Source organism: Giraffa tippelskirchi, chromosome 3, assembly GCF_054371585.1.
Source record: "Giraffa tippelskirchi isolate mGirTip1 chromosome 3, T2T-mGirTip1v1.2.pri, whole genome shotgun sequence".
NCBI lineage: Eukaryota > Metazoa > Chordata > Mammalia > Artiodactyla > Giraffidae > Giraffa > Giraffa tippelskirchi.
Genome location: NC_137277.1, coordinates 39,919,017 through 39,940,484, shown reverse-complemented (window position 1 = coordinate 39,940,484; position 21,468 = coordinate 39,919,017). Strand labels below are relative to the sequence as shown.

General features: G+C 53.6%; 1 protein-coding gene across 28 annotated transcripts in view; it reads right to left on the bottom strand.

Annotated features, from left to right (window-relative positions):
- RTN4RL1 (reticulon 4 receptor like 1) overlaps nucleotides 1-21,468 on the bottom strand; it is a 74,100-nt gene that overhangs the window by 50,804 nt on the left and 1,828 nt on the right. For 2 of the 28 annotated variants that reach the window (XR_014079527.1, XM_081580046.1), the window contains exons 1-3: nucleotides 21,371-21,444; nucleotides 20,940-21,030; nucleotides 17,559-17,683 (exon numbers count right to left, since the gene is read on the bottom strand). The exons of 1 other annotated variant lie outside the window; for it this stretch is intronic. The gene's annotated coding sequence lies outside the window, so the exon portion shown is untranslated. Of the gene's footprint in view, nucleotides 1-5,345; nucleotides 6,119-6,233; nucleotides 6,692-7,076; nucleotides 7,182-7,503; nucleotides 7,636-8,303; nucleotides 9,262-9,364; nucleotides 9,546-12,146; nucleotides 12,247-12,647; nucleotides 12,994-13,215; nucleotides 13,307-17,558; nucleotides 17,684-20,939; nucleotides 21,031-21,370; nucleotides 21,445-21,468 lie in introns of those variants that run through there. 25 more of the 28 variants (XR_014079539.1, XM_081580047.1, XR_014079526.1 and 22 more) reach the window with 24 other exon arrangements.

The window sequence follows — 21,468 nt, the reverse complement described above, 5'->3', positions numbered from 1 at the left end:
ATCTCTCTGCCTGCCAGAGTGGAGGCCAGCCACCCCTAACTTTCCTGGGCTCTATTTATAAACCTCTGCTGTGTTCCTTCTGAGCCCCCTCCTCAGGGTTTGAGCCAAGCTGCTTTGCCTTATCAGCCTTGCTTTTCACATGCGCTTAAATTCATGAGAAAAGGGAAAAAGTGAAATCAGATAGAAACGCAGGTCTGTTTGCTGTTTTCTCCAATGAAATGGTTCTGGGTAAACAGCAGACGCCTTTGATGAAATCCCAGCAGGCTTAAACAATAAAGCTGGTTACAAACTCAATCTGGCCGAGATATCAGATCTGAAATTGTTTCAAAAAACATGTCAACATTTTCTAGTGCTCCTTGAAAAAACTTCCTGGGCTGCCCTCTGTGGAGTCTGGGTTGAGGACAGAGGATGGGGGCAATCCAGGCAATCGGCTTCTGCTCAGGCCCCACAGGACTTAAGCAGCCGGGAGTCCAGGAAAACAGGCTGTTCCAGCTGCTGGGAGGCCCTGTCAGGGCCTGCTGTACACGTCTAAATGGTCACTTCGCAGTCCTTGTCTGATCCAGGCAGAACACTAGCCTCCTTCCTGTCTGCCACTTCACCCCCCCTCCCCAAGCTGGCCTGTCAACCTCCACCCCTAACTCCCTACCTTCTCTTCTCCATACTGCAGCCAGCAGAAGCTTTTAAAAATGTAAATCAGATCATGCCTTTGCTTAAAACCTCTAATGCCTTCACACTGCACTTAGAATAAAATCCAAACTCCTCCTTGGATTTGTGGCCTACAAAAAAGCCTACGGGGTCTGTCACTGTCAGCTTCCTTCCAGCTCACTACTACAACTCCAGCCTCCCCTGGCCTTCTTTCCAGTCCTAGAAGCCGCACTCATTTCTGCCTCTGGGCCTTTGCACTTGCTGTAAACGGCCTGGGATGTTTCTGTCTCAGTTTGTCAGCAGCTCCCTGCCCACCCTAGCTAAAGTTGGTCCTCTCCCGGCCAAGCACAATATATCACCTTACTGAGTATTCTCTACACTAAGTCTAATCACTCTCTGAAATCACCTTATGTATTGACTCATTAACTGTTTCCTCCTTTGGAATCCAATCTCTCTGCAGGCTCCCAACCTGTGTGTCCCCTTACTGGTAGCTTAAAACTGGCATACAGTAGGTACTCAATCATGAACTGCTGCATGAATGAATGAGTAGCAAGGATGTCATCACCCCCTTTAGGTACCCTCCAGGGCAAGACCCAGGAGGACAGCACCATAGAGATACCTCACCAGCCTCTCCCGGCTGGTCACCCTGGCTGTCCTTGCCCCTCCACCCCCACAGCAGGCCTCACCCAAGGTCCCTGCAGACTTTGGGCCACCAGGCCTTGGTGGAGCCTGAGGGAAGGAGCTCAGGATTGGGCCCGTCTCCCCACACTCACTGCCCCCCCTTCCGCCGGGCTGTTTCTCTCCTCTTCCCATCCCTTCCTCCCCCAGGACCCAAGCTCACACAGGCCTGAAATGGGGTTGGGCAGGGGCGCGGCGCCCCCCCACCCCCCACCCCTCATCCTTGCCGGCCTTCTTGGACAAGCTCAGGCGCCCGGTTGGCTCGAGTCTCCTGGGTCTGGGATGGCGGAGGCGGGTGGGGGGCGGACAGCGATGCCACCCGAGGGCTTGGGCCCCCACCCCCACCCCGCCCGGGCCGCGATCGATCCTTGCTGCTCCGGCCTCATTACCGGGGAGAAGGGCCGGGGCTGGCAGAGGAGCCAGACGGCTGCCGAGGGAGGTGGGGAGGCCTCCCGGCTCCCTGGCCCGGATTAAATATTTACTATGTTTTGTTTGGCCTTTGGGGGAGGGGCAGGAGGGCTGTCGCATCGATCCCGAGCTGCCGGCGGGGCGGGGCCCGGGGGCGGGGGCTGGGCTCACACGCGGCGCCCCGCACCCCAGCCTCCCTGGGCGGGCCGGGTCGGGACCCCAGGACCCCCGAGTACCCCGCCCCCGGTCGACCCCTCTCGGGGCGGGGATTTGCTGCCGAGCCGCTGGGCCGCGGTGACAGATCTGGGTTACCGCGCGGGAGCGGCGGGCCGCCCTGGAAACGCTTCCCACCCCGAGGGCGCCTAGGCCGGCGGCCCCGGAGGGTCCCGGCGCTCGGCGATTCGCTCCCTCGCCCACCTGCGTCCTGCCCGCAGACCCCAACCGGGATCGGAGGCTGCTGCCGGAGCGCCGGCCTGGGCTAAACCGCATCTCCAGTCCTCCCCGGTCTGATCCCGCCAGCAGCCCTGAGCCGGCTGCGCTCGCCCATTGCACAGATGTTAAATCCGAAGCAGAGGAGGAGACGCGGGGCCAGGTTGGAGACGCGGGGCCAGGTTGGACACCCAGGACAGCCCCTAAAGCCCGGGCCCTTCCTCACCAGGCTCGCCCAGCATCTGGTAGAGCTTTACTTTTCTGCCGAAGGCGGCGCCAAGCCAACGCCCTGGCGAGCTCCCAGCACCCGCCTGGCGGGCTTCGGAGAAAGGGAAGAGAAATGGGAGTAGTCTGGGCCTCCAGGGGCCCTAGGGGTGCTCTAACACTGCTCGCTGGATGCGCGGGTTTGGCGCACTCCTCCTCAGCCAGAAAGAACCCTCCCGGAGGCCCTCTACTCGGTCATACACACAACTGCTAGTCATCCGTTTAGTGTTCCCCGAGTCGGAACAAGTGCGGTGGGGGCAGAGTACTGCATAGACAGGGTCCCTGCCCTCAGCGAGCCTATAGTCTGCTGTACACACAATAAGAGTTGTCATCTCTTTCCAGCCCTCTACCCGCATGCGCGCACACGCACGCGCGCGCACACACACACACACACACACACACACACACACACACCGTGACTACTCCCCCACAATCCTGTTCCAGGACATAGACCCACCCTAAAGGACTGCTCCAGGCTTCCCTGGTGGCTCAGGCAGTAAAGAATATGACTGCAATGCAGGAGACTCAAGTTCGATCCCTGGGTGGGGAGGAGCCCCTGCAGAAGGGAATGGCTACCCACTCGAGTATTCTTGCCTGGAGAATCCCATGGACAGAGGGGGCTACACTCCATGAGGTCACAAAAAGTCGAACACGACTGAGTGACTAACATACACACACAAAGGCCTGCTCACATCACATTCTACACATGCAGGTGCACCCACAAATTCCCAGCCCACCCCAACCCCATCTCTACATGTGTATATGTGCACATCACCCTCCCCCCACAAAACAACTAAAGAGTGGCCGTGGCACCCATCACATGTGTGTCCACTAATATAAACACACATGCATGCAAAGAGTTGCCCCATCCCTACACATGCATGTGCATATGCTAGTACACACACGTTCACACACAAAGAACACCCCTCTCCACCTCCACACAAGTTGGTGAACGTGCCCATAGAGCTGACTGTCCCCTCATCCCATCCCTGCACACACACACACACACACATATGCACATGCACTGAAGTATCCACTGACATCTTATCCCTATACATGTGTGTCCCCCTGCACACCCGCACACACACAGGCACACACGCATGAGCACTGACTGTATATAGGCAACTGGGGAAGAGCTGCAGCCTCCAGCCCTGCTCCTATTTAAAGAGAAGCATTGCTGGAAAAGGAACAAAAGCAAAGCCGGCTATAAATAGCCACCTCCCTCCTTGCTTTTCCTGCCCTCCGGCCTGGCGGCCTTGCCTCTCCTCTCCTGCCTGGGGCCCAGAGCAGCCAGGGCAGGGCTGTCCCCAGGGGTGGGCATGGAGGCCCTCAAGGCCCTGTGGCCAAGTACGGAGCACTGGGGCCCGCCAGGGGCTCTGGACCCAGGTGGGTGCAAGAGCTCACAGCCTGCCACCTGCAGCCAGCCCTGAGTGCATGTGCCCGGCTCAGAGGGAGGGAGGCCCACTTGGGCCTGGTGGGGCTGCTGCCTCAGCAAAACTGCAAAGGCTGGCAGCTGCAGGGGAGGAAGGCGGGGCTGCCAAGGAAGGCCACAGCTGCCCCTGCTCAGGCCCTCCCTTCCCGGCCAGGCCAGACCTTCCTGGGGTTGATTCCTGGTTTGGTACTTGGGCCTAGAGTCGGGGATACTGGGTGCCCTGTCAGAAGTCACATGCATGGGAGGAAAGGTTGGCAGGCCCAGAATGGGGGAGGGGATGCAAGTCCTACTTGGAGTTCCAGTTCTATTTCGTCTGATCCACCAGCCTTAGGCAAGGCTCCTAACCACACCACCCAGCCTCAGTTTCAACCCCCTCTTCTTGGGGTTCTAGGAATGATGCATGAAAAACCAGTGTGCCTAGCAGGCCCTTGGAAACTGGAAGGCCAGAGGGATGAGGGAGATTACAGACTGCTCTCTGCAAGAATCTGCCTGCAATTCGGGAGACCACGGTTCGATCCCTGGGTCAGGAAGATCCCCTGGAGAAGGGAATGGCTACCCACTCCAGTATTCGTTTTTTAAAAAGCATTAATTTTTATTTATTTATTTGGCTGTACTGGCTCTTAGTTGTGGCATGTGGGATCTAGTTTCCTGACCAAGGATCGAACTTGGGCCCCCTGTGTTGGGAGCACGGAGTCCCAGCCCCTGGACCACCAGGGAAGTCCCCCACTCCAGTATTCTTGCCTGGAGAATTGCATGGACAGAGGAGCCTGTCCTGTCCAGCTATACAGTCCATGAGTTCTCAAAGAATCAGACACAGCTGAGTGACTAACACTTTTGTTTTTTAACACTTTCTGTGTCTGAGAAGAACTGGATGAAAATAATAATTTTGTTTTGTATTTGCCATGTGCTAGGCACTGGGCTATCTTTATTTTATTTCATTTTCTGTGAGGTAGGTACTATTTATTCCCATTTTACAGATGGAGAAACTGAGGCTCAGGGGCTCACTCTAAGGTCACACAGGACCCTAAAGCACAAAGCCAGGTCGCAAAGCGAAGCTGGAACAGAGACTGAAGCCCTCTGTTCTATGTTTTATACTGTGGGGGACTTGGGGGCCCTGGTTCTCAGGTTAGCCCCTCCTCAGAGACCAGTGGAAGGCTGGGCTGGGCTGGGCTGGGCTGTGCTGCCTGGAACTGGAACTGAATGGGCCGCAGGGAGGGAGCTGGCGTGACCCTCAGCTCCTGAGGCCCCCACCAGGGTCTGGCAGCATGAGCCTGCCTCCTGCTCACCCCTCCTGTCCCCTGAGGGGCTTTTCTCCACCAACCCTGGGGAAGGGGGCGGGAGGAGAAGGGGAAGAGCTCAGGCAGACCTACTTTCAAGGCTTTAATCCTTTTTGCTTAAAGGATTTTTTTTTTTTTTTTTTGCTTGGGGAAGACTTGGTCTGATCAGAGGAGAGACACAGGGAGCTGACAAGCTGCGGAGGATGGGGGGGTGAGGAGAAAGAAATACATATTTATTACCCTCAATTATTAAAAAATAGATAGTACCAGATCTTAGGTCCTGGCAGACACTGCAGTGGCATTTGTGCAAGGACTATTTTCTTTCCCTTTTCTTTCTCTCGTTTTCTTTTTTGGTTATTTCTGTTGAAATTATAATGCTTATAATGTGGCGAGCTTGTTAGCAAAAAAAAAAAACAAACCTCCCTGGCCAGTTCCCAGCAGGTTGGGAAGAGCCTGTGACCAGGGAGGGAGCCTCTGTACTCCAAGTACTGGGAGGAGCCGGACCCCTTCTCAGTGGAAGAGAGGGTGTGGATGAGAAAGATCTGTGCCCTAGTTTGGGGCTGCAGGGGCTGGGCCCAGGCAAGCATGTGTCCCCAGCTGTTCTCCACTCCCGTCCCCGCCCCCTGCTCTCTCAAGGCAAACCCTCCACCAATTCAGCCCCCACTCCCGCCCCTTCCCTCGTTGCTGCTCTTTTTGAGGGAGTGGAGAGAGAGAGAGAAATCGATTCTGCTTCTTCTGTGAAGGAGGTGACAGCTCTTGCCCCAGGCTTCTGAGGGCTTTGCCCAGGGGCACTGCCAGCTCCCCAGACACAACCTTCTCTCGCCAGGGCCGGATCAGCCTATTGAAAAGGGGGCAGGGGGCAGGTCACCAGCTTGGTGCAAAGATGCAAGGCATCCTGTAGGGCAAACTGAGGCCTGATTCCCCAGGCAAGTATGCACCCCCAGCCTCTTTTGTTGTGGATTCCACATCAGGGCCAGATGGGGACCTAAACAGAGAAAAAATAAATAAATAAAGAGGGAGAGGAGAGGGGCATCTACAATGAGAAAAAAGACCAAGAGGCAAAGCCACTGGGAAGCGGACTGTGGCATTCATTTTGGTACCTGAAGACTCGCAGAGCCTGGCACACTGTCGACCTTGGTACAGGACCGTTGGCCAACAGATGGAGCTGATGAAGACAGAAGAGCTGCAACATCTCATGAGGCCTTGCTACCTGCCAGGAAGGCCCTTTCCACCTACCTTGTCACGAATTCTCAGAACCCCGAGAGGCAGCTGGTATTAGCCCCACTTTTTAGATGAAGAAATCGAGGCCCAGAGAATTAAAAGCAACTGCCCAAGGTCGGGCAGCTGCTAAGTGGCAAAGCAGGGCCCTGGTTCCCGCCCGTCTGGCTCCACAGCCTTGGCTCCCAGCTACTCAGCTCAATATATGAAGGCAGCAGGCAAATGTGAGCAGACCGGGGATACTTTTGAGAAGAAGCAGGCAAGAAGATGTGTCTCACAGGCCAAGAGACAGAGTCACTGGGTGGGAGCCGGGTTTTCCTTTCTGATCAGGGAGAACCTGCTTTAGGGGGAAGGAAGAAGGAGCTGAGGAGAAGTCAGGGCTGTGAGCTGGTGGCTGGTGGATGATGTCTCAGTTTTCTGGGGAGGCTTTCAACCTCTTCTTACTTTCCTGAGCCAGTGAAAACCACATGGGGATGCTTTGCAAAGCCCCGTCCCCTGCACTGCCTTATGGGGCTTCTCCCAGACTCTAGGCAGAGGGGGCAGGAAGTTGAGGACATACACAGTCTTCCCCAAACAAGGTGACCCATCCCTGAGACTCCTTCCACTAGCCAGGGCTGGCCTGTGTCATTTTGTCCACTCATGCGGACTCAGCCCTGGACACAGAGAGGCAAAGCTTCAAAGGGCGGTCAGTTCTGGCCCGCAGGAAGGAGGGCACAGGGAGTTACCATTCATGCTACTCATACTCCGGCCGCATTGGCTGAACTCCCATTCTGGGTCATAGTAAAGTGCCACGAACTTCAGCAGCATCATCTCACTTAAGCTTCACAACCCTACAAGACAGGTACTCTTAGTAGCCAGGTTTACAGATGAAATAAGTCAAGCTCAGAGAAATAAGGTCATTCCCAGGACTTGAACTTGGGTCTGACCAGATCCCACATGCTTGATCCCCACTTGGAGGTGAAGGGCTCAATTGCTGACCCCTGGACTGAGCTTTCCCCACCAAACTCATCTTTCAGAGGCAAGCCTCCACTGAGCGAGGACAGCCACAGGCATAGTTGCAGAGGTCACCAACGAGGGCTCCTCTGAAATAGGTACAGGGAGAAGCTGAGCGTAGGGCTCCTGGACAGATGAGGGGCGTGGAACCAATCTTACCAGCCAGTGCGCTGTGGACAAGCTATGGAACACAGCAACCTGATGCTGTGTGATGCTGGGCAAACCACCGGAGCTCTCTGGGCATCAGTTTTTCTCAGCTGAGTTATAAGGTCTCTTCTAGCACCAAAGAGCCTGCAAATCCATAAAAATCACACCAATTCCCTGGTCCAGATCGGAAGCTAGGGACCTGCCCTTTCTCATGTTCCACCCTCAGGAGTTTTTGGTGCCACAAGCCACCCCAAGTGCAAGGAAAGCCAATGCCCTCTATTCATTTTCCCCCTCTGGTGTGCTCACAGCCCCCTTCACTGGAGACTTGTGCCATGTCCACGGCCTCAACACACACAGACACACACAGACACACACACACACACACACACCCTCCTCTCCAAATAACCAGAAGACTTAGGGTCTGGCTGTCTTCTGCTTGGGGTAGTGTCAAGCCCGCCTACCTAAGGGACATTACTGACCTCCCAGGATGGCTTCCCTAGGAAGTCCTTGACCTTTCACCCTTCTCTCCTTTTCCTGCCCAGAAGCCCACATAGCACATGGACCAAGGCATATACAAAGATGTAGGCTGTGGCATGTCTCTAAGAGCAAAAAGCAGCAAACAGCCTCCATACACAACCCGGAGGATGGGCAGTCAGATGAGGCACCTTCTGCAGCCATTCAATAGAAAGGCGTTTGAGAACTACTGTTAATTCATCAAGACAGGGCACATTTCATGCAATAGAAGGAAGGACGGACCAAATGCCCTGGGAAGGGTAAGCGTTCCCACTCTTTGGGTTGTGGGATTGCAGTGATTTTCTTCTTTTTGCCAATCTGTGGGTTTCCAGTGGGGGTTTTTTTTGCCATGTGTACGCATTAGTTGCGAAGTTCAAAAATGTTACTCTGGGGAGAGAAGTTTGGTGTATAAATGAGGCAGCAGGTGAAAAAGATAAGACAGTACACAAAACTAAGTTCTGTTTCATGCTTAGCAGTAAAAGGCGAGGTATGGGAACTGACCTCGGACCTTGTGCCTGAACCCCGTTAGGAGCCGAGGAGGAGAGATGTCTGACCTCAGCGGGAAGGGGGAGCCCGAGACCCACCACTCCTCCTCCCCATCCACCACAGCTGTCTCTTTGGTCTGGGTTTTGGCTCCTCCCCCTTGGCCAAGTGACTGATGGGCTTGGGCTGACCCTGAAGCTCTGGTCCTCTCCAAAGGAACCTGAGACTATTCCGTGGGCTCATCTCAGAAAGTGTGCCCTGCTCACAGCTCCAGTCCCCAAGGCAGCAGGTATTGTGTTAGGCACAATCCTGCCTCAGACCTTTGCACTCACTGCTTCCTCCATCTCAAGAGGTTTTCCCAAGAAGCAGCGGCTTTGGTAGCAAAAGAAAGCCCTCCCTCACTTCCCTTAGGCTTCTGTTCAAATGTCACTTTATCAGAAAGACTTCTCAGCCACTCTCTCTAAAATAACAGCTCTCTGGTCGCCCTCTGTTCTTTAATGAACCCTCTGTTACTTTTCTTTTTCTAAGCACCTATGCCCACCTAACAGAATATAGTTGGTCGGCAGTTTTGTTTTTGGGTGTTTTTTTTTCCACTTATTTTACTTATTTTTTGACTGTGCTGGGTCCTCGTTGCTGTATGTGGGCTTTCTCTGATTGCAGTGAGTGGTGGCTTCTCTTGTTGCAGAGCACAGGCTCTAGTGTGCATAGGCTCAGTAGTTGAAGCTCGCGTACTCAGTAGTTGAAGCTTGTGTATTCAGTAGTTGAGCACTTTGCCTACAAAGGTCCATATATGGTCAAAGCTATGGTTTTTCCAGTAGTCATATAGGGATGTGAGAGCTGGACAATAAAAAAAGGTTGAGTGCTAAAGAACTGATACCTTCAAACTGTGGTGCTGGAGAAGACTCTTGAGAGTCCCTTGGACAGCAAGGAGATCAAACCAGTCAATCCCAAAGGAAATAAACCCTGAATATCCACTGGAAGGACTGATTCTGAAACTGAAGCTCCAATACTTTGGTCACCTGATGCGAAGAGCTGACTCACTGGAAAAGACCCTGATGCTGGGAAAGATTGAAGGCAAGAGGAAAAGGAGATGACAAAGGATAAGATGGTTGGATGGCATCACTGACTCAATGGACATGAGTTTGAGCAAACTCTGCAAGATGGTGAAGGACAGGGAAGCCTGGCGTGCTGCAGTCCATGGGGTCGCAAAGAGTCGGACACAACTGAGCAACTGAACAACAACAACGGGTTTAGTTTCTCTGAGGTTTGTGGGATCTTCCCAGACCAGGGTCGGACCCTCAGTCCCCTGTGTTGGCAGGCAGATTCTTAACCACTGGGCCACCAGGGAAGTCCCTGGTTGATCGTTTATTGTCTGTTCTCCCCAATAGAATGGAAGTTTCATGAGAACAGTGGACTTGGTTTTTGTTCACTGCTTCATCCTCAGGGCCAAGCCAGCAGAAGTCAGGCACTCAATAAATGTTTAATATTTGTCAAACGGAGGGAGCTCTCCCATACCTCTCTTGGCTGACAGGATAAAAGGTGTCCAGCTCATCTATGGACAGATAATTCATGGGTGACCACAATCTATAACATGGTCTGACATGGAAAACATGGCTGGCTCAGCTGGGGTCTTCCTTCTGGGAAATAAAGCTGAGAATACCAATAGGAATTCCTTCGTGGGCCAGTGGTTAGGATTCAACACTTCCATTGCTGGGGGCCCGGGTTCAATCCCTGGTGGGGGAATGAACATTCTTCATGTCGCATGGCATGGCCTAAATAAATAAATAAAAGCTGAGAATACCAAGGATGTGGGGCAATTAAGTGGTGGGAGGAGGGGGGTGAAAGGCCATCTTGAAGACTAAGCAGCCCAGAGACTTCCCTGGTGGTCCAGTGGCTAAGACTTTGTATTCCCAATGCCAGGGGCCTGGGTTCAATCCCTGGTTAGGAAACTAGATGCCACATGTCACAGCTAAAAGATCGCACATGCTGCAATGAGGATCAAAGATCCCATGTGTTGCAAATAAACCAAATAAATAAATTTTTTAAAAAGAAGAGGAGGAAGAAGCCACCCTGGGTGGCCATATTGGGCTTTATGAGAGGTGAAAAGCCATGAGTGCAGACAGTGGGGTGGGGGCAGTAATAGCTGGCTTAGGTGGAAGAGGAGTCCATGAGGGGGATCACAGAGAGGCTGCTCCTTCCTAGAGGGACCCCCTTTCGTGGAGGCTTCTGGAGTCCAGGTCATGCATCTCTTTGCAATAATTCCCCATTTCCAATGAGATATCTTGAATCGCTGTAATCACATTTGTTCACTGAAGGTGGAAATACCAGCCCACCAGGGGCAGTGGGCTGATTACAGGGAAATGATAACCACTGCTACCTCGAGGCAGCCCCAGGGCCAATTGCCACCCCAGAGTTTGGTGGTACAGTTCCCCCTTGGGCTGGTGTGTTCTCCTGAGCGTGGCCCCATGAACTGTCCCAGCCTCTCCCCCTTGCTCAGAGATTCTGTATCAACCGCAGGCTTAGGCAGCAACCCGGGAGCCCTCCCTGCAAGGAGATGAAGTGGTTCAAAGTAAAACTCATTTTCACAGACGGGAGAGAAGGCAAAAGAGGCAGCATGTTCTCACCCCAGGCACCATCTGAGCTCAGCTTGGCCTGGCAATTTTATCTCCTCATGTTCGGTCCAGCCTCATTTAAACATTTCAGATCTCTGAAGCCCAGAATGTCCACGAGAGGTTTTTCATTTGCCATGGAATCAATAGAGCAAATTTTGTTCCATACAAACCTGCCAAGTCCAGCCCTAAAGTTTTCTGAGCGAGAGTGCTGCCTCTTCCCCCAGCACAGCTCTTGCCCTGTTGGAAGTTCTCTGTGGCCCGGTTGCCCAGTCTTCCTCTGCCTGTTAGCTTCCTCCTCCTCCAGAGGAGCAGAGCTGGGCTGGAGTGAGGCAGCAACAGCCCTGGGCCCTGATGAGCTCAGTGGCCCCTCTGCACCTCAGTGTTCTCATCTGTAACTTGGGGCAATACTATCTGCCTTTTTTGCTCTTAATGAGGCATTGTACAGAGAAAGTTGTGAGACACCTTTCTCCACCCTCCTCACTAAAAAAAAATAATAATATTAGGGCTTCTCTGGTGGCTCATTGGTAAACAGCCCACCTGTCAATGCAGGAGCTACAGGTTCGATCCCTGATCCAGGAGGATCCAACATACTGAGGGGCAGCTAGGCCCAGGCGCCACAACTACTGAGCCTGTGTTCAAGAGCCTGGGAGCCACAACTGAGCCCATGTGCTGCAACTACTGAAGCCTTTGCTCCCTAGAGTCTGCGCTTCACAACGAAAGAAGCCACAGCAATGAGAAGCCCATGCACCACAACTAGAGAGTAGCCCCCACTCACCGCAACAAGAGGAAAGTCTGTGCAGCAATGAAGACCCAGCACAGCCAAAAATAAATAAATGAAAAAAAGAAAGAAAAAATATTTTCTCCTAGTTCCTGATACAAAGTTTTCTCTCTCTTTTTTTTAAGCCCTAAGTTATCATGATTTAATTTTTCTTGCAGTTATAGAGCAATTTAGAAATTGGGTTTCGATACTAAGTTCCTTGTGTTCCAACGTACATGTACAGTCATTCAATCAACATTGCCAGTCAACTCATAAAGACACGACATTAGTTATTGATTCAATACTGTTTACCCAATGTCATACTTGTGCTACATTTTATTTTCTGCAGGATGCTGTATTAAGTCGAGTCCTGGTAGGAAAAACAGAGCACTGTCAGACTGAGTGACTTGATGAGCACATAATGATTATGAGAACAGTGGGTGTGTGTGCTGTGTGCTTAGTCTTTCAGTCACGTCCAACTCTTTGTGACCCCATGAACTGTAGCCCACCAGGTTCCTCTGTCCATGGGGATTTCTCCAGGCAAGAATACTGGAGTGGGTTGCCATGCCCTCCTCCAGGGGATCCTCCCAACCCAGGGATGGAATCCAGGTCTCCCACATGGCAGGCAGATTCTTTACCACTGAGCCACCAGGGAAGCCCCAGGAAACCCTAATAGATGATGTCTTTTTCAGCCCCCTCCCTCCCCTGATGGCACCCCCTGCCCTAACCCCAACTCTTCCATCCTTCCAACCCCCCATCCCTGGGGCTGAGTGAGGGGAGGGAGCTCTCACTGAGTGTGGAGACAGAGCTGCTGGGAGAACTTTCACTGGTTCAGCATATACTAGACTGACATCCAACTGCCAGAACCTGCATTCCTTTGCCTGAGGGCCTTCTCTAGCAGAGAAACTGTCTTTGCTCCCTTCAGGGGAACAACATTCACCCAGTGAGGGACTGGAGTTGTGTATAAACACCCAGCTCCCTCCCCTTGGGGTGAAATAACTTTGAGGTGCATGTTCTAGACTGTATCTAAAATTCCCCAGTGGGTCTGAGTTCTGGGAGAGGTGGGGTGAGGTGAGGAGGTCATCCGTGGGTCCAGTTCTCCGACTGACGGTACCTGCAAGGATGATGGTGCAGATGCTGAAATGGGAGAAATGGGGAAGAGGTTGGGGTGCTCAGAGCTCAGACACCACACCTGCTATTGGCTCCTTCCCTTCCCTGTCTCACTTACACACTCCTAGTGTTCCCTAGGATCCTTCCCAAATAGAGACTTGTACTTGAACCCTTGTCCCAGACTGTACTTCTGGGAGAAACTTTGGGCGACCTGTGATGGAGGGACACAGAGAGCCCATCGTGACCCACCTATGTTGAACTCGGCTGGAAGCTCATGGCTGAAGTTCAGCAGAACAAGCTCCCGGGACAGAGAGCACGTGGAGAAGAGTGGAGAACAGATCTGGAGGGGTCGGGGGAGGGGGGTAAAGAGGAAGCTGTTTCCTCGCGGAACTTGCCATCCAGTGGGGAAGGCTAATGACATAAAGGTAATTGCAATAAAATAGGCTGAGTACTGTGACCGGGAGTACAGGGAACAGTGGGACACCGAGGACCACTCCCCTAGCCCAGGTAAGTTTTCCAGGGGAAGTGATGTGTAAGCTGAATCCTGAAGGATGAGCGGAAGGGGAAGAAGGGAGCAGAGAGTGTTCTGGGCAGCAGGGGGTGCTTGTGCAAATCTTTAGAGATGAGACACAGAGAGAACAATTCCATCGGGGGATTGAAAGAAGGTCATTAGACCTGGACCTCAGAGTTCAAAGTGGGGAGTGGGGAGAGGAGAGCTTAGTGGGGCTGTAGGTGGGACAAGAGAGGAGGACTTGACTGCCAAGCTGGGACGTTTAGAGTCGCCCCTGAAAGACAAGGAATCACTGAAGGTTTTTAAACAAGGGAAGGACAAGATCCTGTGGCACTGTAGACTCTGACCACCATGTGAAGGCTGGATGGGGTGAAGGCAGGAGTAGAGGCAGGGGGGCTGCTGGTGTGGTCCAGGAGAGGATAGTGGCAAAGGCGAGGGTGGGAGCAGGGAAGGGAGGTGTGAAGGATGCTGAGGGAGAAGGGGCATCACTGCTCGATGGATTCGTGGGGAGAGGTGGGGTGAGGTGAGGGGGTCATCCATGGGTCCAGTTCTCCAACTGACAGTACCTGCAAGGATGGTGGTGCAGATGCTGAAATGGGAGAAATGGGAAAGAAGTAAGGGTGCTCAGAGCTCAGGGTGGAAGTAGGAGCATCGTTTCACACATGCCAGGTTTGAGGGGCCTGTGCAGCTGCCAGTGGAGACGCCTGGGGGTGGGGGGTCAGCTGGATGGATGGCCCTGGAGGTCAGAAGTAACATCTTGGCTCTCGATAAGACGTGGAGGGGAAGCGGTCAGTAATGGACCCTGCAGCTGTAAGACAAGCTGACATCCCCAGGGCTGAGCTGACACCCCCAGAAGGCAGGCCCTGGGCAATGCCCCCAGGAGGCACCACACTGGAAGGATGGCAGGAGGTAGTGAAGCTGGCAAGAAAGGCTGAGAAGCAGCAGCCACAGAAGCAGGAGAAAGACCAGGGGAGCTGCCATGGGGGAAGTTGAGGGAAACTATGGGTGACAGAATCAAGGGTCACCAGGTCAGGCGAGATGAAGAAAATGTCCAGTAGGGTCAGTATCAGGCCAGAGGGGCGGCAGTGGAGTGACCACTGAATCTCTTCTCCTTGAGGGGTGAGCGGTAGTGGCAAGCAGACTCCAAGTGTAGACAGCTTCTCCCAGCGAGCTAAGTGGTTACAAGGGGTCCAAGTCCCAGTGCACGAAAGCAAGCTCCAACCCAAGCCTGTGGGCGGTGCGGTGTCCTCTGGGTCAGCACACAGCACGACACAGCCAGTGGCCTTCCTGCCTGCCCTGCTTGCTAGTGGGGGACCACAGGGGACTCCCCAGCCTCCAAACTGGAGGAGCTTCCAGGGCAGCAGTAAGGCCAGAGGAGGAGGCTCCTTGAGCCAGGTGTGACCAGGGCCACCTGAGCGATCTGCTTTATAGCCTGGGCTCTGACACTGGACATCATTTGAAGAAACTCTCCTACTGCCGAAAAACATTTGCCAAACCATCAATCTAGTTATATGACAGATGGGGAAACTGAGGCCCAGCGTCCGGGGTCCTAGTGAGTCAGTCACAGAGACAGAAGCAAATCCAGCCCCGGGGCTCCAAGCTTGGGATCCTGTCCACAGCCCCAGAGATCACAGCGAGAAAAGGGCCTTGGCCAGGCCAGAGCCAGGATTGTAAAAGGCTGCTGCTACCAGTGGAGCTTGGCGGCCAGTGAAGACAGAGACAGACAGCAGAGTAAACACCACGTGGCAGGCCGTCTGCAGCACAGGCCGCGGAGGTGGCCGGTGTGCTGGCCAGCGGGCTGCCAGTCCGTGACCACAGCCTTTGCCCCGTGCCCAGCCTGCCCTGGCTGCCCCACGCTGGCCACTGAGTGACCAACCTGGGCCTGTCTCCCCCAAAGCCCCCCGCACCGCCTGCTCCTTCCTCCTCCCAGCCTGCTCAGACAAGGCCACGAATAGAACATTAAAGGTAAAACCTTCTAAAAGAAAAAGCAGCTCCCTGGTAGGAGTCGCCTCATGAAATGTCAAAGGCAGAGCAAGGCTTCCTGCCTTGTGTGCTTCTCACTAATGGAGGCACCTTAGCCTCCATATCCCCATCATCCAATCGCCCTATAAATAAATCATCGTAAGAAGAACGCCAATTGTCCCTCTAGGGCCTCATGAATCTCTGCATAAAAGCCCCCTTCATGATGCATGCATTGGCTCAGGTGCCCGGAGACAGAGATGGTGAACCCTGCTCCAACACTTTCAGAGGCAGTAGCAACTCTCATGCCACCTCCATGGGTTGAGAGTTGGGAACTCTGCTTTCCTCCTGACTTGGGGAAGAATTTTTGCTCCATTTCCTGCAAATCCACCCCAACCACGGAGCCACTGCCCTGTGGAATAAGCCCAGGGAGCTACCAGGAGGCCTCAACTCTGAGGGCTGCGGTGCTTTGTCCCTTGGCGGACGTATGATGATGAGTAGTGCCCACCCCCCTGCGTGGGTGGGTGAGCCACGTACCCACTGGAGCTCTGTTCCCGACATGTGGCACGCACAGTGCTGGCCTGCCCACCCACTCCCTGGGGACCCCCCACTGAGTGGCTCACGAGCCACTCGTGCTGCCAGTGGTCCTAGCGGTGGGAGTGCCAACCTAGGTGCCCGGGAAGCTCAGCTCTGCCACCGGGGACCTCTGGCGAGCACTCCTGGAACCTGTTGCACGCTCGCCAGGTGTGGTTCCACGTGCAGACACACACACACACAGCATTGTGCCAACTCTCTTGCTGGGCGGGCCTGGAGGCCTCCCCAGCACCTCTTCTGAATCACCTAGCAGGGGACGTTTGCAGGTTTGGATCCCAACTTTACCGACTGATTAGGCCATAATCACAGGTTCCGAAGCACCCTGCTGAATCTGTTAGCTCTGACACCCTGTCCCTCCCCCACCGAGGAGAGGGGCGCTTCTCCTTGAGAGGTGGGAATGTGCTCTTCTGCGCCCAAGATGAGATCCACTAGACTCTCCACCTTGCCTTTTCTTTTCCAAACTGCAGGAAGAATGGGTCTCTTGGGTACACATCCGTACACATCCGTGTACCCAAGTGGAAGTGGGCAGGAGAAACCCTGTGTGGAGGACCTGCAGTTACCGCCCAGCTGACTGGCCGTAGGAGCTCTCCAGAGGACGAGGGGAAGGCGGAGGGACCCCCACTCCTCATCCAGCCTGCCAAGTGCCACCTCCTGGGGCTATTGCTCCCCAGTCACCAACCAGTCTGGGGTGTGGCTGTGTTAGCCGCCCCACCAGGACAGCCTGGAAGGGGAGCCGTGGACAGCAACATACGCAGAGTGCCCAGCCCCCTAATAAGCCAGGGCCCCATCTTCCTGAAGGGCCTGAGAGAGGGCAGGATGCTTCATTGTTTGATCTCTGTCTGCAATGAAGACAGCAGTGCAGGAAGCAGTAGCGGAGAGAAGGGTGGGGGGGACAGGATAGAGGAAGACAATTGAGAGAGGGGTTCGGGGTCTCAGGAGCCCCAAGTCCCAACCAGAGACATTCCTGGAGGAACACCAGAAGAAGGGTGCACAGGAACTACCAGGGAACTCTGTAACGAGACATGAGTGATTCAGATTCAGCAGTGCCCGGCACCTCGCAAAACAAATGTCACATAAATCAAGGCAGATGGGCGTGTGAGGCAGTGGAGCTGAGAGGTTAAGAGAGCGAGGGAAAGAGCGTGGTGGCAGACAGACCTGGGGTGGCATCCTGACTCAATGTGCTAGCTGGGTGACCCAGAGTCAGGGAGTTCATTTGGTCTGTGCCTCAGTTTCCTTATCTGTATGGCAGGGACGAGCAGAGACTGATCTCGAAGGGTGGTTGTGGAGACTGCCTGAGGTTAGGCACGGAGTCCACTTAGCTTGGCCCGTCACTGATTATAAGCAACTATTGTCAGCATACGGACAGAGACCGGTGGAATCGGATTCAAGGCAGGTGAGGAAGAACAGTCCATTCTCTGCTGCCCATTCCCTGCTTGCGTCCATACTTCCTCCCAGCAGGCTTGGCCAGGCATGTTCAGACCACAGTGGCCTCCCCTTGCTCCAGTGATGGACCCCAAGTCAACCGTACCTTTTCGCCCCAGTTCAACGACATCCGAGGAGGTCCCTGCTTCTGGACCCCCCTCGCTTTGGGGTTGACGTCTTCCTAGGTCTTCTCTTGGGCTTCCCAGGTGGCACTAGTGGTGAAGAATTCGCCTGCCAACGCAGGAGATACAAGAGATGTGGGTTTGACCCCTGGGTCAGGGAAGATCCCCTGGAATAGGAAGTGGCAACCCGCTCTAGTATTCTTGCCCAGAGAATCCCATAGACAGAGGAGCCTGGTGGGCTACGGTCCATGGAGCCACAGAGTTGGACATGACTGAGCGACTAAGCACACTGAGGTCTTCTCCCAAGCCTCGAGGAAGCCCTCACCCTGGGATGCCTGCCTCACTCCTCTCTTAGACTCCCTTCTACCCAGGTGGCCTGGCCAGTGCACCCCGAGGAAAGGGCCGCTTCCGGCATTCTGCATGGAGGTCCTGCCTTCTGCTGTCCCTGGAGGCTCTGTTCCCGTTTCGCCAGCTATTTTGCTTCCTCGGCCATCTGTTCCCTCCCTGTCATCTCCTCTCTGCTTTAACCTTAACCACTACTTCGCTGCAGATGGTACCAAACAGATCCGTTCTTGACATCCTTCAGCAGGCCTGCCCCCTCCTTCTCATCTCCAGAGAGTGAACTCCTGCTCTGTCCTTTCTCAGGCCCTGACTTCAAAGCTTGGAGTTGAATTCACTCCCCCCACAAGCCTCCCTCCCAGATCCCATCTGCTGTCAACTCTGCCACAGGTCAGGGGGCAAAAACTCCTACCAGTCTCCCCTGTCTTTTCCATTTCCTAATGAGACTTCCTGGCTTCAAACTTGGCCGAGAACCTCTCCCTGTGTCAAGTCCACTGTCTGTTCTGGTTATCCATTTGGTCTCCTAAAACAGAGCCACTGAACCCTCTAGGGTAGGGGTGGGGGTCAAGCTTAGCAGCCTGAGTCCGAGACCAGAAACTCGGGTTCGTTCCTGCAGTAAAGGAGTCAGTGTGTCCACGCTGGGAGTTTGGGTCCTGAACAGTTCCTCTGCAGCAACTAGACCTGGAAACTGTGGTGAGGAGTTGGCCTCATGTTGTCACGACAGGGGCAAAACCAAAACACATTTTCCACATCGTCTGAGCTCACAAACGGGGAGCATTGCATTGCTTTCCTTGCTTTTATTCTGGCTACTGGTGAGAAAATGCATGCAAGGACTTTATTTAGCAACTCTGCCTCTCCTCTCTGTTGAGGTGACCTGGTACTTCCTTAAAATTCCTCATCCTGGCTTCTCTTTGCTGGTGTAAGGGCCAGGAACTTTGAGGGGAAAAGCAGCCCAGAAGCTCCCAGTTAAGGAAACTGTCTTAGTATCATTGGTTTCATTGGGCTGCTTTCCTTGAATGGGACAGACTTGTGCTGGGAAGACTGGAACTCCACTTCTGTACCTAGATTTGGGCTAAAAAGGCTTGTATCTCATCCCTCTACACAGGGCTCTTGTAATTCCCCTCTCTACACTTTCTCTAGTAGAAAGGGGAATGTCTTGGCTGTCCATGGAACACTCTCCACTTCCCTTCGCCACTGGGGCTAAGGAGGGCCACCACACTAACAGCTCTAAGGGGAGCCTGCTCATACCTGGACACATGGAGACTCTCTGATTCCCTAGGGGACCTTTGAATGCAAATCAACCAAGCATCTGACAACCCCATGGTCCCTTCTTCCTCCTACCTTCCCTTCTTCCCACAAAGGAGACCCAATCCAGCCACCAGGCCAGCCCATCTGGCTATGGAAACCAAAAGAACAAAATGCATCTTACTGGGTTGCAGGCCTTAATCTAGCTCTTGCTGAATTATTCAGGGATGGCATTAACTTATAAATGAGTGTGTTTGACTGATTTTGTGGTTGATGTACAGATAAATTCTAATGAAAGACAGCTACACGATTTTAAATTATTAATTAGACTGCCACTTAACAAAGCCTATTTGGCACTCTCTTTCCTTGCTTAACAAGACAAAAACTTTAAGGAAAGGTTCTGTATTCGCCCAGAGGCTGTTGATTTGCATTCTGTTTTTTATAGCTCTAAAAATGAAAACCATAGATCCTGACCTTAAGCAGGCCACTTCTGGCCAAGCAAAAACCCAGCAGGCCACTCTTCCTTCCTAGATGGTGCTGAGTGGCTCAGGGCCTCACTTGCCCTGCCTGCCTCTCATCTCTGACCAGAGATTTGCTTTTTATATCCCCGGTTCTACCAGGCTAGGCTGGGAGATGGAAAAGGCAGCAGGGCAGCTGCTGAAGCCTTCAGCTACCAGCGCAGTCAGCAGCAAGATCCACTGAGGACTCGAGGCTGTTCTGGTTCACAGAGGCGGGGCTGTGGCCAGGAGAGTCTGCTCATTAAGAGATGCAAGGCAGCACCCCCAGTTCTTAAGATGTCCTGCCCAGGGACAACACCATATTAACTGTCATAGGACAACCAGAAATCAGAGACATGACCCTTGTGGTCCAGTTGCTACTCTCACCTTCTTCCTCCTCTGGGGTTTCTCTGCAGGATAGGTAGGGCTCACAGTCCCTTCTCCTCCCATGATCTAGGAAAGGCTATTCTTTCTTCATCTCTCAAACCCTTTTCCAAATCATAATTAAACTATGAAACTCCTCCCAGGATTCTGCATCTGACGGGCAGGGAAATTACAACAAATACCTGAATCCATCCTATGAGCTTTTTTTTCATCTTATGACCTTCTTTTTTTTTTTTTTTTTCGTCCTATGACATTTTTGCCAGGAGCCTTTGGGAACATTTGAGAAGCAGAAACTTCAGTGGCCACCTCTCTTGCCACCCGCCCCAGGCATATCTTTGTCTCTGGGCACATACTTAGAATCCATACAGAGAATCTGAGTGCCCTGTGTTATGTGTGCACAAGAGAGACCAGTCCTGGTGACCAGGATCAGGGGCCAAGGGAGAGATTTGCCCAGACCAGGACCAAAATAAAAGCCCTTTGTCCACACAATGGCCCAGAGCAGCAAAGGACTTCTCTGCTCTGCTTCCCTCTGGCCAATCCAGGTGAAAACCTCTTTGTTGGTAGAATCTCTCTCGCCAACCAAGCTATGCAGGGAGGGAAAAATAGCCCAAGTGGCAAACACACGTGACTGCCAAGCCTCCAGTGGCCATCTCTTGGGCAGGGTAAGGAGCCTCCCTCTGGGGAGCAGGTCCCAGAATGCACTGGGTTTATCCCAAGCTGGGTCTCTGGCTAGTAAGGATGGGAGAAAAGGCTCTTGGAGGCTGCTCAAGCCTCCCTGGACACCTCAACCATATAAATAAAATGCGTGGGCTGCTTCGTGGCTCATTTTTAACTGTAAACTGACAAAAGACCAAAAGGGAAATGAGATGTCAGCTGCTCTCTATTATCTCCATCACAGACCTGCAGTCCAGACATGGCGGCCTTCAGAACTACCCGGGAAGCCTTCCCCACTGGGGCAAGTTTGCAGGATCCAGGTCCAGGCTGCCCGGCTCTGTAAAAAAAGGCACCTTCTCTGTGCAGACACACTCTGGCCAGCACTGGCGGGTGCTGAAAAGACTTTTGGTCCCTTTCTAGCCGGGGAAAGGAACTGGAGTGTACCCTTGAAGTGGTGTCTCCAGCCAGTCGCAGAGACTTCCCACCCACAGTGAAAGGCAGTCAGCATTCCCCCACCCTGCACCGCACCGACCCACGTGGAGGATACAAGTCATACACAAGTTGGTGGCTATTCACACAGTGGGGCGACCCAGATTGGTTGGTCGGTCGGCTTGAGCCAGCCGGGACCACCACACAGCCTTTAGGGCTTCCAGCGCAGACGTGGTTTCTTCACGCACCTGTCCCACCAGCTTATGGGGTCTCTTCCATCACCCCCACATCTGCTCCTCTCCGCGCATCCCTGGGCTTCCCTTCCCCCTCCTCCCGTCACCTCCCC